This window comes from Gopherus flavomarginatus, chromosome 3, assembly GCF_025201925.1.
Source record: "Gopherus flavomarginatus isolate rGopFla2 chromosome 3, rGopFla2.mat.asm, whole genome shotgun sequence".
NCBI lineage: Eukaryota > Metazoa > Chordata > Testudines > Testudinidae > Gopherus > Gopherus flavomarginatus.
In genome coordinates, this window is record NC_066619.1 from 258,474,590 (window position 1) to 258,492,785 (window position 18,196).

The 18,196-nt window shown below is 42.6% G+C and overlaps 1 protein-coding gene across 1 annotated transcript in view; it reads left to right on the forward strand.

Annotated features, from left to right (window-relative positions):
* Nucleotides 1–3,245: 3,245 nt before the first annotated feature.
* Nucleotides 3,246–18,196, forward strand: part of CLNK (cytokine dependent hematopoietic cell linker) — a 74,606-nt gene continuing 59,655 nt past the window's right edge. The window contains exon 1 of the mRNA XM_050945512.1: nt 3,246–3,254. The gene's annotated coding sequence lies outside the window, so the exon portion shown is untranslated. The remainder of the gene's footprint in view (nt 3,255–18,196) is intronic.

Genomic DNA, 18,196 nt, shown 5'->3' on the forward strand with positions numbered 1-18,196 from the left:
CATCCGTGCTCATACTGTTAAGATTGTCAGCAGTTTCTAACACAGCTGAACATGAGGGGTTACTGATTCAGCTGAGCCTTAGCAGGAGTGGACAGACTGATACTTAGGTGATTCTAATACTTTCTTTCAGAAAGATTCACAGAGGAATGAATGCTTTTCTGCCTCATGAGCACTCTTTTGTGGGCCCCTTCAAGGATTCCACATCCTTTTCAACATTTATACGAGACTTCTGGTTCTACTAGTCTCGTATGCTATAAATACTCAAGGGATGCCCCACCTTATATCATCTTCACACTGAACACAGAGAGCGCTATTTCACAGCTTACTCAGTTCCGCAGTGAAATCAGCAGCTGGCTGAAACTACATTGAGGCAAGTTGGAGCTAATGTTGGAGAGTAGGAGATATGCTTTGAAGAACTGACCTATACCAGATCACTTTCATTCAAAGGCATTTACTCTCTGATCACAGTCTTGGGACCACTCTGGGCTCTTCATTGCTTTTGGATAGTCAGATGGTTCTAGTAGCCAAAAATACAACCATCTTTGGTAGGCAGGAGGTTTCACCCCTTCCACTCCAATGCAGATATGGCCACCTGTGCATCACCTCAAGAATCAATGACTGGAATGCTCTATAGCAGTCTGAGAATGCTATTATGGCGATCCAGATGGTACAAGATGCAGGACCCTGACATTTAGCTAACACAGGGCAATAAGATGTCATCAAGCAGTGTTCCTCTCTTCACTGGCCCCCTAGTCCAATGCAAAATCCAATTTAAGGCCCTAATCTTAATCTTCAAACCATTTGGGCCCAGCTGTGCAAACTTTACACAAGCCAATGAGGAAAAGCCAAACAATGTGAATGATAGTAACACAGCTCAGTTCTGAATTCATTGGGCTTGACTATCTCACAAACCATCCCTCTGTCCATGAACTTGATCTAGCGCAACAGTTCCCTTCCACAGAAGCACAAGAGCTCATCATGCCTAGGGTGTGTCACAAGTACAAGGGACTTCTCAGCAGCTACCTAACACTTACGGAACCTTCTTCTGCAAAATTTTGGAACACCTTCACATCCGGCCACTTTTGGAACAAATTGTGAGACCCGTCTCTTCCTGTACAACTTCCCAGGAATGGCAACAAGAAGAGGCAGAAGGAGGATGGAGAAAAGGAAGAAGAAAATCAGCATCTATTTACTTGGGCAAGGAAGAAAATACAGTCTTCATACTTACGCCCCCTAGCTAAAGCCCATTGAAGTCAATGGCAAAATTCCCACAGACTTCAATGAACTTTGGTTCAGGCCTCAATTTTTTTTTATTTTTTTTGTAATTACAATTCTGTCCAGACACCACAGTGATGAGCATGATTTTCTATGTCGCACATATTGCACTATGTGTAATATGACTTCCAACTAGTTACATAAAATAACTACAATAAAGCACCTGTTTTTGCCATAAATGGGGCTGGCTGACAATTATGGTTTTGTTTAAATTAATTTTTTGCAAAGCATTTGCTTGGCATGCACAATTTTGATTTTTCATAAAAAAATGAATACTCCAAAACCAAAAACTTCATTTTTTTGGGCCAAAATCATTAATATTTCAATTTAGAAATGCACTCACGGTGACACATACCCCCATTCTCCTTTATTCTAATCTATATAGATTTTACAGTGTTCATCAGCATAATATCTGAGTGCCTTCCCATAGTGCATTAACGAGAATGACTACACAATCTGTCACATGTTGTTTGTTCTCTCGTCCTCACGCACAAGGAGAATGTGCAGTGAAGAGTCTTGTTTTGGTAGGATTTTTTTAATATATATCTATAACTGATGCCGTTGTTTATTTTAGAGAAGGCAATGCAGTGGCATTACCCAGCTGGACTGCATATCTTCTGTGACAGGGGTGGGCAAACTATGGTCTGGGGGCCACATCTGGCCATTCAGATGTTTTAATCCAGTCCTCAGGCTCCTGCTGGGACTGGTGCAGAGTCTGGGGCTTGCCCCGCTCCACATGTGCCATGGCTCCTCATAGCTCCCAGAAGCAGCGTCATGTTCCCACTCCGCCTCCTACGCATAGGGGCAGCTAGGGGGTTCCGCATGTTGCCCCTGCCCCAAGTGCTGCCCCCGCAGCTCCCATTGGCCAGGAACTGCAGAGCTGCTTGGCTATGCCTCTGTGTAGGAGCCAGAGGGGGGACTGCCGCCGCTTCCGGGAGCTGCTTGAGGTAAGTGCTGCCCAGAGCCTGCACCGGTGACCCCATCCTGAGCCCCAACCCCCAGCTCTGATCCCCTCTCACCCTCTGAACCCCTTAGTCCCAGCTCAGAGCACCCTCAGCCCCACCCCAGAGCCTGCACCCCCATCTGGAGCCCCCACCATTCATGAATGCCCACAATACAATTTCCATACCCACATATGGTCCTTGGGCCAAAAAGTTTGCCCACCCGTGTTCTATGAGGTACTGTGGCCATGGACTCTCATGATGAACTGCCTTCCTTCCCCCAAAAGCCCACATTTTCTGTGGAAAAATTATTTTTCCAACCAGCTCTGGATGAAAACAATATCTGTTCCCCCCGCATATAGGTTTTAAAACAGCTGTGAAGATATGGCAAAATATTTCCTAGTTAAGCACATGCAGACAAATTCTCCTCTCACACACTGCTAGAGAAATCTATTGAGATCCCGTGTCACTTGAGAGCAGAATTAATTCATTTTTCCCCCAATGTATTCATTTCTTTTAAGAACAAAGTGATTAAAATATTTAGACATATCTTAAAACAATTCAATAAATCCTTTGATCAGGCAGAGAAGGTAGGAGAAAGTTTAAGTTCAGTGGATAATCATTTTTTTTTCTTAAACTGAAAAAGATATCTGGCAAAAGAAGTTCATCCCTTTCATGCTAAGGCTTAAAGCTGCTCTTTGAACAGCAGACACTGGGGTAGAATTGTTAAATGCAACACAAAGGAGGTAAGAACTGTGTGCTTACTTTTCTCTCTATTCAAGGGAGACTCAGAGAAGGGACATAATGGGTATTCACTGGTCAAAGCTCATACTGCTGATTGGTGGCTGGGCCTGTGGCAACCCTTTACAGGAAATCAGACAACATTCTCCAAAGGAGATTTCTGAGTATTGCTTATACTGAAGAAATAACACTGAAACCCATTCAGCTCTGTAAAGCATCTAGCAATGGTGCACAGAATTTGCTTCATAGGAAACAGCATCTCAGCGCTTTGCTGCCTCAGATCACGCATATTTTAAGGTAAACCTACATGAATAACTCTTGCTTCTGCCTAAGCTCATTTGCTTTTGAACAAGCTTCCACTTGAAACATGCATTTTAAACATGGGAATGATTTATGGTACCTGGCCTGTTCCTTCCCTGACAAACTTCTCATGCTACTTGAGGCAAAAAGATTGTAAGATGTGTAAATGCTAGCTGTGCTTAGTCTGCCATATGCAAGACAGCTGCAGTCAAAAACAGCCAGGCTTCAGCATTTTAAAATCATTCTCAGTTCCTTCTTGAACTGGACAATCAATGCAACCTCTTCCAATCAATTGAAATATTAGAACTTTTTTGTTAAGTTCTCTGCATGTGTCATTTTTCATTGCTAATGTATATTTCTTTGCAAAGCGATGTGTTAAAAGAGGACTGTATTGTAAAGTTAAATTGAGTTACCCCACATAAGGATTTTATTAAATCAACAAACAGCTTTACTTAAAAATGTTGGTGGAAGACTCCTATCAGTTATACACTAATATATTCATATCATTAATACGTTGCTTCTGGTTGCATTGCTAGCAAGTGGAAGAATTAAATGAACGTGTTACTAAAATAAATTAAGCATTGTGCTAATTATGCCAGAAACAAATTACAAAGAGACCGGGTTCATTTCAGTCAGAGAAACAAGTTCTACAGCTTGTCTCTCCTGCATGTGACTATTTTCTGTTGTTGTGGGAAGAAATTTCTACACCATGTGGCACTTGATAGAATATATATGTTTGTTCCACAATCTAAAAGTAATCCTTCTACTATATACTACCATCGTGACTTGGTATGGTAGAACTTTTCTATATGAGATATAAAAGGGCAATAGTGGCTGGGTCAAATACTATGCTGATTTATATTCCATGCACCTTGATTGGAATCAAGCCTGTGATAGATTTTCTGTGTTAGGCATATAGTACTGCTTAATACAACTTCCAACTCTTTCCATTAAAACTCTACAATAAAATAATATATATGCTAGGCAATGGAGCTGAATGGGTCCATATAAAATTTTACCCACTGCCTCTACGCTGTTGTCATCTCTAGTTAATAGTCAGGCTGCTTTTAGGCCTGCTATTTTAGTTGTTACTGTGGGCTCTGATGTTAAAAACAGGGTTGAAGACAGGTTTCGGAGTAGCAGCCGTGTTAGTCTGTATCCGCAAAAAGAACAGGAGTACTTGTGGCACCTTAGAGACTAACAAATTTATTTGAGCATAAGCTTTCGTGGGCTACAGCCCACTTCATCGGATGCATGCAGTGTATTTTCCTACTGTATTTTCCACTACATGCATCCGATGAAGTGGGCTGTAGCCCAGATAAATTTGTTAGTCTGTAAGGTGCCACAAGTACTCCTGTTCTTTTTAGGGTTGAAAATACTTATCTGAAGACAACTGAGGGACAGATTATTTAGTCTGTCCCTGGCTAGTTTTCTCACTGAGGTCACTGGGTGTGTGTCTGAATAAGGACTCCTTCAGGATTTGGCGCTGCTGTGTACTGGAGTTGCAAGAGAGTGGTTTATTTGGCAAAGAGTAAGGATATTTGAGATTATCCCTCCAATCAAATTTCAAGGGCATTAAAACAAAGTTTAAAAACTAACATGCATATCGGTGGAAAATGTGCTCACCAAGCTGTACTATGAAACACCTGTGCCTGTGCTTTAATAGAGCAATTCAAGCCAAGGAGACTGCAGGTCCAAGTGCAATGCTCCATCTTGATCCAGGCTGCCAGACAACTGAGGGAAAATTCAAGATGAAGCACATCATGCTTCTGGTTTGAAAATTTCTTGACATGCCACTCCACATTATAGAGGAGAGCCACTACTAGCTGCTCCATTTTATGTAATGTAGTTATTGGTTCGGGCTGGTCAAAGGAAAGGGAAAATAATTGTGAACATTTTTGCAACTTTTCCGCCATTGTTTTTCAATTTGAAATGTCAAAGGGTCGAGCTTTGAAAAAAAATTGATTAGTTCTGCTTTGAGTTCCTGGCAAATTGCTAATTGCAATTCAGCTGGTATGTTTGGACAGTGCTTTAGAGGCTGGCTATAGGTGTTTCTCCCCCAATTCCTGACCATCCCTTAGTGACGCTTCAGTATACTTTTCCAAAACTGTTTACACAGTTTAATTTAAAGAGCCATACAAGGAGAAAAAGATTTTGCTGATTATTAAGACTGTGCAGGGTTGCTTCAGGGCAGGGTCTCTCTCTCTTACTATGTGGTTATAGCAGCAAAGAATCCTGTGGCACCTTATAGACTAACAGACGTTTTGGAGCATGAGCTTTCGTGGATGAATACCCACTTCCTCAGATGCATGTAATGGAAATATCCAGGGGCAGGTATATATATGTGTGCTAGCAAGCAAGCTAGAGATAACGAGGTCAGTTCAATCAGGGAGGATGAGGCCCTGTTCTAGCAGTTGAGGTGTGAAAACCAAGAGAGGAGAAACTGGTTCTATAATTGGCAAGCCATTCACAGTCTTTGTTCAATCCTGAGCTGATGGTGTCAAATTTGCAGATGAACTGAAGCTCAGCAGTTTCTCTTTGAAGTCTGGTCCTGAAGTTTTTTTGCTGCAGGATGGCCACCTTAAGGTCTGCTATAGTGTGGCCAGGGAGGTTGAAGTGCTCTCCTACAGGTTTTTGTATATTGCCATTCCTAATGTCTGATTTGTGTCCATTTATCCTTTTCCGTAGAGACTGTCCAGTTTGGCCGATGTACATAGCAGAGGGGCATTGCTGGCATATGATGGCGTATATTACATTGGTGGATGTGCAGGTGAATGAACCAGTGATGGTGTGGCTGATCTGGTTAGGTCCTGTGATGGTGTCGCTGGTGTAGATATGTGGGCAGAGTTGGCATCGAGGTTTGTTGCATGGATTGGTTCCTGAGCTAGAGTTATTATGGTGTGGTGTGCAGTTGCTGGTGAGAATATGTTTCAGGTTGGCAGGTTGTCTGTGGGCAAGGATTGGCCTGCCACCCAAGGCCTGTGAAAGTGTGGGATCATTGTCCAGGATGGGTTGTAGATCCTTGATGATGCGTTGGAGGGGTTTTAGCTGGGGGCTGTATGTGATGGCCAGTGGAGTCCTGTTGGTTTCTCTCTTGGGTTTGTCTTGCAGTAGGAGGCTTCTGGGTCCACGTCGGGCTCTGTTGATCTGTTTCCTTATTTCCTTGTGCGGGTATTGTAGTTTTGAGAATGCTTGGTGGAGATTTTGTAGGTGTTGGTCTCTGTCTGAGGGGTCAGAGCAGATGCGGTTGTACCTCAGTGCTTGGCTGTAGACAATGGATCGTGTGATGTGCCCGGGATGGAAGCTGGAGGCATGAAGGTAGGCATAGCGGTCGGTGGGTTTTCGATATAGGGTGGTGTTAATGTGACCATCACTTATTTGCACCGTGGTGTCAAGAAAGTGGACCTCCCGTGTAGATTGGTCCAGGCTGAGGTTGATGGTGGGGTGGAAGCTGTTGAAATCATGGTGGAATTTTTCCAGAGTCTCCTTCCCATGGGTCCAGATGATGAAGATGTCATCAATGTAGCGTAGATAGAGAAGGGGTGTGAGTGGACGAGAGCTGAGGAAGCGTTGTTCCAGGTCGGCCATGAAGATATTGGCATATTGTGGGGCCATGCGGGTGCCCATAGCAGTGCCACTGATCTGGAGATATATATTGTCATCAAATTTGAAATAGTTGTGTGTAAGTATAAAGGCACAGAGCTCAGCAGCCAGTTGTGCTGTGGCATCATCAGGGATAGTGTTCCTGACAGCTTGTATTCCATCTGTGTGTGGGATGTTTGTGTAGAGAGCCTCTACATCCATGGTGGCTAGGATGGTGTTTTCTGGGAGGTCACCAATGCATTGTAGTTTCCTCAGGAAATCAGTGGTGTCGCGGAGATAGCTGGGAGTGCTAGTGGCATAGGGTCTGAGTAGAGAGTCCATATATCCAGACAGTCCTTCAGTGAGAGTGCCAATGCCCGAGATGATGGGGCGTCCAGGATTTCCGGGTTTGTGGATCTTGGGTAGTAGATAGAATAACCCTGGTCGGGGCTCTAGGGGTATGTTGATTTCTTCTGGTGTTAGTGTAGGGTGTGTCCTGAGTAGATGCTGTAGTTTCTTAGTGTATTCCTCAGTGGGATCTGAGGGAAGTGGCCTGTAGAATTTGGTATTGGAGAGTTGTCTGGCTGCCTCCTTTTGATAGTCAGACCTGTTCATGAAGACAACGGCACCTCCTTTATCAGCCTCTTTGATGATAATGTCAGGGTGGTTTCTGAGGCTGTGGATGGCATTGCGTTCTGCACGACTTAGGTTGTGAGGCAAGCGATGTTGTTGTTAAGCTAGAGCAAAGGTGGGCAAGGCTAGTTGGTGCAGTGGGTTATTCCACTAGACTGAGAACCAAAATTGTAAATTTAGATCAAGTCACTAGTAAAAATAATCCAAAGGTCTCTTCCTAAAGGATGTGTCTCCAAATTACAAAATCACCAGATAAAGGACAGCAAGTTAAATTATTTCTTCTATGTAGTTTCAAAAGACATCACCATAGTTTCTAAGCACCGGATATGATGCAGCAAAAGGTAGGAGTCTGAACTCAGTGGGACTGGAACACCATATGTGTGGTTTATTAGAGCACTGGGGAATTTTGCATCATGCAGGTTCTCTACTATGAGTCAATTCCTGCTTGGCTTAGTCTCATGAGTAATTCTTTTGACTTCAACGGCACCATTTCTACAACTAAATTGAGTATGCAGCCAAATCCTATCTCAGCTCAGTTCTGCTTAATTATCTGCTCAGCTCTCACTCTCATTGGAGTTCTACTGCTGTTTCCATATCTTTCTCCCTTTCTCATCTATCATATCCCATGCTGCCAAACACCAAGCATTCAAATTCAGGACCCTCCTTCCTAAAAAATCATGAGATTTGAGGATCCTTTGGTTTCTCCTCTGCCTTTTGAGCTTTTACAGTTCACATTTTCAAGTTTTTTTCTGCAACCATGAAACCTAGAAACAGAAACAGAAAAGAAAGGAAATAGATTCTTATGTAATTACTTGGTTCCAGAAGCTGTAGCTTTAAGAACACCTAATACCACAAGACATGTGATAAGTCAGAGTTTGCAAAACTGCATGTCTATATGTTGTCTATAAGTTCCTCCATCCTTGCTGTTATCCCTTTAATATTCTCAGCATCAGATTAACAGTGAAAACAAATCTTTCACAGAATAACTGTAGGCCTAAATTTTTAAAAATGACTAAAGATTTTGGGTCCCTAGTATGTGACTTGATTTTCTTCTTCATTCTGTCTTCATTATAAGAGATGGATATGAAACCATGATCTTTCATAATTAAAGGTTCATCTGCTCCTGATGCACCTCCAATGAATCACAAGCCACAGCCAACACTAGTTTTGCTATCACAAACAGATGGCTGTGACTTCAGGTGAGGAATAATAATAATGCTTTAAATCGATCAAGAACTGTACAAACACGAACTATATTAATCTGCATACAGCAAACAGCAGGAGTGGGTGGATTTTACAGAATCAAAACTTTTGTTTCCATACGAATATTAATGGACTACAATTAAAATTAGGAGAAGAAAAATATATGAACAATTTTCTCTTTGAATAGAAAGCTTAGTAATTTTTTATGAGGAGGTACCAGAATGTCTTCAATGCAGATTTAAAATGGAAAGGTCAAGAAATTGTACAATGAAGGCAGACAACTCAGAGAGAGCCCATAAATATGTACATGACTGACAGATTCCTCCTCCTACTCATTCATGACTCTGCCCATTGGCCCCATAGCAAAAACAATGCAGTACCACACATATGCAAAGTGTCTCTAACCATATGGAGAAGTGAGGCATGTTTCTTGTGGAAACTTAAAGGGATTATGTAGCCAAAGAATAGCAATAGCCAATATCCATTCAGGTACTTCTGTGGCCTTATCATTGTCACAACCTGGGATGCAGACTGTCGGGTCTAGTGGTTGGTGCAGGAGCCAGGAAACGAGTAGGAAAGCAGGGCTGGAGCAGATTGGGCAGGACAGGAGGAAGGCTGAGAACAAGGCAGGCACTGGAAAGATTGCACCTGTGGGCATGTACATTGAACAGCCAGAGATCAGTTATTGCTGTTGGACTAAGAGCAGGCTTGCTAACTTCCTAGGCCAATTAGGCACCCCTGCTACACCTCAGTTGTGCTACTCAGCTGGCTGGAGGTTGTGCAGGCTCAGTTGCAAATCCTTATTCCTGACAATCCTAATCCAAAAATTAAACTCTGGCTTATGTTTTATAGTGCATGGAAGTTCATGATAGAAAACAAGCATACTTTGAGGAGGGAAATGGAGAAGAATGGGAATGCTTTGTAACAGGAAGAGGAATGTCATTCCAGGCATTAGGAGAAAGTTATGTTCATGGCATACACCCAGAGAAGTCAGATAAAAACAAATACTCTTGATGGAAGGTTGCAACATAACACTATTTTTTTAGAATTCAGAATGATAACACCCAAGAACCCCCAAAACAGAGACATACCCAGCAGGCTGCTCCCCAACACAGAGAGGCAAAACTCACCCCACCTTACCATAGACTGACTTTTTCCCAGAATGGCTCTGATTGCATACTTCCTTACAAAGGCACCCAGCATGCCAGCAGGATCAGGAAATCACCCACTCTTACAGCAGTCACTTGAAATTTCAACAGAGTCCTCAATACACCATAGAGAAAAGCATGAAAAAAGCCATGAAAAATACAATGGAAGGAGGAAAGACTGAGTTCAGTGCAGACATGGAGTGATTAAAGATGAGAACCAGCAAGGGTAGAGCTCCTCAGAGCTTTAAAGATATTCTGTGGAAAGAGACGGGGAGCTAGAGGAGCCTGCTGACATGCTCAGAGCTGCAGGAGATGAAGATTATTCTACTAGTTCATTGCTCACTCGACTGAAGAGGAGATTAATTTAATCCAGGTGTCTGAGAGATAACTACGGTGTGACCCAGATTTTTTGCAGTGGGAGCAGAGTGGTAGAATGAGTTTTAGAATGTTATAGAGGGAGAAGCAACCATTTGACTAGACCCCTGGAGAGAGAAGAAAATGGAGAGAGTCGTGGATAAGACCAGGTTGTGAAGCTGAGAGAGGGTGAGATGGAAAGTTTAGAAGTTCATTGTTTGGGAGTGTTTAGATTAAGGGAGTGATAAGGCATCCATGAGAAATACCAGTGAGCCAGGAAGAGATGAGTGGGATGCAAAGCTACACTAAGGCCTGGTCTACACTATGGGTTAGGTCGAATTTAGCCACGTTAGGTCAATTTAAAAATGACTGCGTCCACACAACCAACCCTGTTCCGTCGATCTAAAGGGCTCTTAAAATCAATTTCTGAACTCCTCCCCGATGAGGGAAGTAGCGCTAAAATCGACTTTGCTGGGTCAAATTTGGGGTAGTGTGGATGCAAATCAACGTCATTGGCCTCCATTGTGACCACTCTGGACAGCACTTTGAACTCCGATGCAGTAGCCAGGTACACAGGAAAAGCCCCGGGAACTTTTGAATTTCATTTCCTGTTTGGTCAGCATGGTGAACTCAGCAGCACTCAGCAACACAGGTGACCATGCTGTCCCCCCAGTATCATAGAACGTAGAATGTTTCTACGCTCCCCCTATCATCTCTGTCCCTGAGGTTATCGCAGATTAGAAGGCGAAAAAAATGCACTCGCAATGACATGTTTTCCAAGTTCATGCAGTCCTCTAGCTTAATGCATGGAGGCATTCAGTGGCAGAGGCCAGGAAAGAATTAAGTGAGCATGAAGAGCGGAGGCAGCACACGATGCTAAGGCTAATGGGGGGGGCAAACGGACATGCTGAAGCATCTGTTGGAGCTGCAGGAAAGCCAACAAGAGCATATCCGCTGCATCCACTGTATAACCACCTACCCTCCTCCCCATGTTCCATAGCCTCCTCACCCAGACGCCCAAGAATACGGAGTGGGGCAGTTCTGGGCACCCAGTCACTCCACTCCAGAGGATGGCCCAAGCAACAGAAGGCTGTCATTCAAACAGTTTGGTTTTTAGTGTGGCTACAATAAGGAATATGGCCTTGTCCTTCTCCCCTCCCCCACCCAGGCCACCTTGTCTGTGATCTCATTTTTTAAAAAATTAAGAAAGAATGCATGGTTTCAAAACAATAGTTACTTTATTTCGAGGGGGAAGGGTGGTTGGCTTACAGGGAATTAAAATCAACAAAGGGGGTGGGTTTGCAACAAGGAGGAACCCAGGAAGGAACCCGGGAAAAAAGTCAGGAAGGAGGGAGAGGTGACTGACGACATGTACCCAAAACCACTCGCAACGATGTTTTTGCCCCATCAGGCATTGGGAGCTTAACCCAGAATTCCAATGGGCAGCGAAGACTGCAGAAACTGTGGGATAGCTACCCACAGTGCACCGCTCCGTAAGTCGATGCTACCCACGGTAGTGAGGACGTACTCCACCGATTGAATGTGCTTAGTGTGGACATATGCAATTGACTGTATAAAATCAATTTCTAAAAATCGACATCTATAAAATCGACCTAATTTTGTAGTGTAGACATACCCTGAGAGCCATCAGCATAAAGAAGATTGCAGTTTAAAAGCTGACTGACAACTTCCAAGTGGTTTATAGAATCAGCAAGTTTAACAGTCAAAAATGCAGCCAGTATTTGGAGCCAAATGTAACAAAAATAATAATAATAATAAAATAAAAAAGCCTCCCCTTTATGAATGAGCAACTTTATAGACACATACACCTTCAAATATTGTTTGGCAGCAAATGTACCTCTGTACAGTTTTGAAAGATACTTATAAATTTCAAACACAGTTGATAAGATTTACACCTCTTCCCCACTTACCAAAAATCCATGTGGACCCATAGGGAATTGTACATGTGATCCCATCACCTGTGTACACAGATGGTAATGCTAGCACAGTATGTGCATTGGTGCTAAGCTGCAAAAGCACAAATTGAGAACTTATTAAGGCCACTTTTGAAAACATGGCCCTTAATGTCCACCTGCTTCTCCCTGCAGTAATGATCAAAACATCCCAGAAACAGATGCTCCCTGAAAAACAAAACAATTCCTTCTGCTTTAAAAATAATGACATTTTGAATTAAGTCCCTGTCTAGTTTAATGAAAAGCTTTATTCTAATATCATGCTGAATCAGGCCCAGTGCTGCAGCCCTTTCTTACACTAAACTCCCACTGATTTCAATGGGAGTTCTGCTGAGAGCTGTAGGATTAGTTCCTTGATCAAGTTGAAACAACATGCCATGGTAACACGTCAGCTAGCATGTTATTTTTAAAGACCTAGATAAATAATTTCCTCATGTTCACACTGGAATATCTCTTCACAGGCTGACCTGAAGATTTTGTATTAAACGGGTACCAAGAATCATGAATAGAGAGTAAGTACTGTAATGTGACATTTATCATCCTGTCATTGCATTCATTAGTTATTTCATGGTACTGACTGCGTCACAGTAGAAGTAAGGAGACATGGGATCTCCCTAGAAGCGCTTACAATCAAAGGCCCTCTTCCTGCAGACCCTTAAGCATGTGAGTAAGGCTATGCCTACACTGGCAAGTTTCTGCACCACAAGTTATACCACTTTTATAAAAATGTTGGAATTAAACCCCTATTGCGTGTCCACACTGTGCTCCTTGTGATGCTGGAGCGCATCCACATTAGCAGCTCTTGCAATGGCAAAGACAGCAGTGCATTGTGGTAGCTATCCCACTGTGCAACTGGCCACAGGGTGCTTTGGGAAGGATTTGCAAGGGCAGGCACAGCGTCACATGATGCAGGTTTCTCAGTCCCATTGTTCCATGGGCATCCTACTACATTGCCAGCTGCTTTTCAGATGCTGTCTTGTAAGTTCAGACAGCGGCAGAAAGCAACCAGTCCTGAAGAGAGGGAGGGGGAAATCCCATCATCAGCCCCCGCCTCCCTTCCTGGGCTCTCTGCACAGCACTCTCTCTCTCATACACACACACACACACAGACACACACACACACGTGCCTCTGTGTTCAACAGCAGGAGCATTCCACATTAATGGTTTGCTTTGTGTCCCGGAGCAGATCAGCACAGCACACAGCGAATGTCAGAAATGGTGCTTTGAAAGGGATGGAACGCATGTCTCCAGGGCAGTCGAGTTCAAAACAATGAGCAGAGCAGTCACATGAGGCATCATGAGACAGCGCTGGAGGCCAATTACAGCGCAGAAAGCAATCAAGTGTCTACACAGGCAATAGAGCGCTGAAGCCTCTGCACAAATAGCCTCACAACTCTCGTCAAGATGGTTTTTTTGCAGCGCTGCAAATGAGGAGTTTCTGCGCACAAAGTGGCTTGGCAGTGTGTACACGGCTGCAGTTTGAGCGCAAAAAGCTGCCTTAGGGTGCAGAAGCTTGCCAGTGGAGACAAGCCCGCAGTGTCCTCAGTAGAGCATGGTATACAGGACTAGAGTCTAATGACAAACAAAGCAATAGGGCATAGTTAGGGGAAAAGAAAGGCCAGGGCTACAGCAGTAAGATTATGTGGTTATTCAGCAAAGACACGTGTGCATCGTGGTGAAGGAGGATTTTTTTTTTTACATAAATAAATGTCTTTGACTCACTTTTTGTGGGACTCGTAATAGCAGACAATGGCTCCATGGACTAGCTGAGGAAGAGTGTTCCATGCACAGGGGATGAAGTGGAGAAAAGCTTAAGTATTTGCAGGACCAGTCCTTAAGAGAGAAGCTTAGTTTTCTGCCCACTGCTGCTCTCACCCTGCCGCTTGGACATGTTGGGGGAGAAGCTCCACCCTCACATGATTCTGGAGATGGAGGCCACTGCGGACCTAGAGCCAATCAAGTTGGAAATGGGTGGGGAGTACCCAGCCTGGACTACTCGTGCAGTCACTGCTGCTTTCTCTCTGCCTCCTGGGGGGTCCAGAGGAAGTGTATATTCTCCATTTCATTCTTCCTGCCCCTGCAATCACTCATCCTAATGTTTGTGTTGTCTTTATTCCACCTGTGTAGTGATAATAAGGTCATTGTACATCGGCATCACTTCCCTTTTCTTACTTTCCTGGAAGAGATAGGTTGTTTCTGTAGCCAAAGCTTGTGAGGTAATGAATAGTTTTATTTTTGCTGGTAGGTTTATTCCCACCACCAGCAAAGAACTTTTTAAATAGTAAAAAATCTTCTGTAAATGAGTAGCATTAGGGGTGGTCCTACATTTCCCGTGTTCCCCAAACTCTCATTCACTTCAGCAGGAGGCTCTTTGTGAACAAAAAGTGCTGGATTTATCCCTATAAGATTACTTCTCTGTCCAATCACCCCAGCTTTTATTTACTGTGTGGGCTGCTACTGGGCTCTGAAGTCCAAAATGAATGTTGCCATATGCTTTCTAAAACATTATACAAAATGCATGAAATGATAATTGTACTAAAGTATACAAAACACTATTTTTCTCATTGTAAATTTATGACCTGATCTAGTTTCCATTGATATTGATGACAGAACTTCCACTGCCTTAGAAAAAGGGATTGTTTATATAGTTCCTTCTATTTATCCAGCAGACTTCCTGGTTGTGCCATTCTATGATGTTGCATTGTTGACTTTATGTAATTCTTGTCAGACACTCAGGTACCATGGTGATGAGCATGATACAAAGAGGAAGACAGCTATAATCTGAACACTTAAAACAAATAATATGTTAGATAAAAGCAATTGAAAACTGAAGTTTATAATTAGAGGATATTTGTGCTTAGGAAAAGACAGTTTTGGTCTGAATCTTTGTTAGCAGTAGTATTTATTTGTATTATGGTAGCATGTAAAGGCCCTAACCTAGGTCAGAGTGCCATTGTGCTAGGCACTGTGCACATACATAGCAGGACACAGTCTCTCCTGAAGAGCTTGCACTCTAAATAGACAAGATAGACAAAGAGTCGGAGGGAAAACAGAGACATAAGTGATTTATCTAAGGTCATAGAGCAAATCAGTGGCAGAGCCAGAAATAGAAACCAAGTCTCCTGAGTGCCAATCCACTGATCTGCACTGCCTCTTGTGTTCATTTTTCATTTGGGGAAGGCGAAGGTTAAACATGCTTAGAGAATTATTTTCACTCTGCAGTAGGGGTACCAATAACACACACCGGTGCACAGCCCTAAAAATATAACAAACTGAAGTCGGCTGTAAATTCAGTTTAGCACCAACTAATTTAAAAAAAAATCTTGACAATATGTCTCTACTCTCAGCTGAGACACCGGGCTCTTGTTTTCAGCAGTCCTGAGTAAACCTCTCTCATTAATGGAGGTGGCTCAATTAGGACACTCAAAATTAGCAGAGAATTTGGAAATAGGAGTTATGATGCGTGAGTACAACTAGCTTTTCATTATCAATATTGCAGGGGAGCGGGAGGGAGGGGTGTATTAGGAGTTCTTCCTAATTTAACAGTGTTCCTTGAAGAGAATGTCTAATCCTAAAAGATTCAAAGGCAAGGACTAACTTTTCGCCTTCTGAAAGGTATTTAGCCTCTTTTCTGCCATACCCAATCATGGACTGAACAGAGACACTGGATTTATGGTTTATTATAACAATGCATAACCCACGAACTCCCTCTTTTTGTCCTATAACTGCAGAGGTGTTAACTGACCACTCTACCTTGAATAGGCCCTAAAAATATGTGCTAACTACTTAACCTAAACAATCTGTTTTATCCTGCATTTTGCTGTGACACTTCTAGTTCCTCACTCAGACTTGAAGAAGAGCTCAGTGTGATTCAAAAGCTTGTCTCTCTGGCCAATAGAATTTGGTCCAATAAAAGATATTACCACACCCACATTGTCTCTCTAATACCCAAGTGTAGATCTCTTGCAACCACAGACTGTAATGCAGCTAGGAGCCCTCTCTCTTGCCTCTGCTATTTTTATTTATTCATTTAATAGAATCATAGAAGATTAGGAGGTCATCTAGTCCAATCCCCTGCTCAAAGCAGGACCAACCCCAACTAAATCATTTCAGCCAGGACTTTGAATGGGGGTTCCAAAGAGGATGGAGCTAGGCTGTTCTCAGTGGTGGCAGATGACAGAACAAGGAGTAATGGTCTCAAGTTGCAGTGTGGGAGGTCAAGGATATTAGGAAAAACTATGTCACTAGGAGGGTAGTGAAGCACTGGAATGGGTTACCTAGGGAAGTGGTGGAATCTCCATCCTTAGAGGTTTTTAAGGGCCGGCTTGACAAAGCTTTGGCTGGGATGATTTAGTTGGGATTGGTCCTGCTTTAAGCAGAGGATTGGACTAGATGACCTCCTGAGGTCTTTTCCAACCCTGATATTCTATGACTTCCCTTCTTCCCTGGTGCATCCATGTGTTGGGAGCATTACAGACACCTAGACACGCCTACACACTGTTGCTGTTCTAGAAAGAAAAAATGCTGCTACTGCAAGCCCATAAATGTTGTTTTAAAGCTTTTTAATGTTTTTCAGTATATTCTATGGGTAAATTGTTTGTGTGTAGGGACTAGCTCTTTTACACTGAGGCCACTTCAGACCACGCTGGTAGTGTAAAGGGGTCTAGAAGGGGTGAAAATTTAACATACATTTACTATGAGGCACTTTTACACTACCAGATTGGGCTGGGGGGAGGTCGGGAGGGTAGGGGTGGGGGTTGGACAGAGATTCACACACTGGATTTTGTTCACAGACATTGGTAGCAGCAACCAACCACCTGAAGTTTAATTTTAAGGGTTTTTTTTAATCAAATTTTCAGAGTTGTGCAAAATTGTGGGGTTTAAACATTTTTCTTCCTTTATTGATTTTAAATTTTCATAGTTGTAGGAAATTATGGGGATATCAGACAACTGTTTAGTGACAATGGACATTGAGATTCAAAAAGTTAAAGCTTTGGAACCATTAAACACAAATTGTCAACATCACATGTCAAAATATAAAAAGTAAATATCTTTAAATCAAACTCTAATAAGTTCTCAAGAAGCATTTTTCTTACTTTTTCTTACTGTTGGTTATTTCAGTTTTCAGTGATGGAAAGATTTTTTCGATGGTTTGTGCATATACTGTGAAACCAACATTTACTGACATTTACTGATTAAAATCAAATCCTTCCAAGACTAGTTATGGGGTGTATCAGCAGCTATTGGTCTGTGTGCATCTGATAAAATCTCAGTTCTGCTTAACTAGCAAAGTCTGAGGTTGACAGTTCTCTGGTTGATCCTACACTTTGTATTTTTCTAATTTTGCATTTGAGTAAAAATTCCCATTTCTGAATATTTCTGCACCTCAAATATTAATTGGGGCTCATTATGAACACACCTGCCAGTTTTTATAACAATAGAAATTCAGTGATTATTCCATGAGCTACTGTAGATCTGAGCCCTGCAATCACTTAACTATGCATGTAAATTTACTCAGCTGAGTAGTCCCTGGAAAATTGCTCATGTGTATAAAGAAATTCAGTGTATGCAGGAGCAGGGCCATAGTCAGACCTTAGGAACAGCTCTGTGTAGCTTGAAAGCTTGTCTGTTACGCCAACAGAAGTTGGTCCAATAAAAAGATATTACCTCATCCACCTTGTCTCCCTTAAGTGGTAAATCAATGCAAAAATAGTAATAACAAATAATAAAATCCTGTTTGCACCTTTTACTAATCTATTATTATGTATAATAATGGACTCCACTTTTTTAAAAACAAATATACAGGCTTTTTCTTTTCCTGTTTGTGTTTGAATTTAGAACTGTCAGGTTCTGGCTGCTCTCTGTATCTTGGACTTGGGCAATATTTAAAAGACTGGAATGGGCCATCACACAAGACTGAAACCCAAGTTGTATCTTTCCTAATTCTCATTTGTGTGGGGTGGGAATGTTGAGTTCTAGGACTCTGATCCTGCAATTAATACGGTGTAGAACTCCAGTCAAGTCAGTGGACTCCATGCGGGCCTAG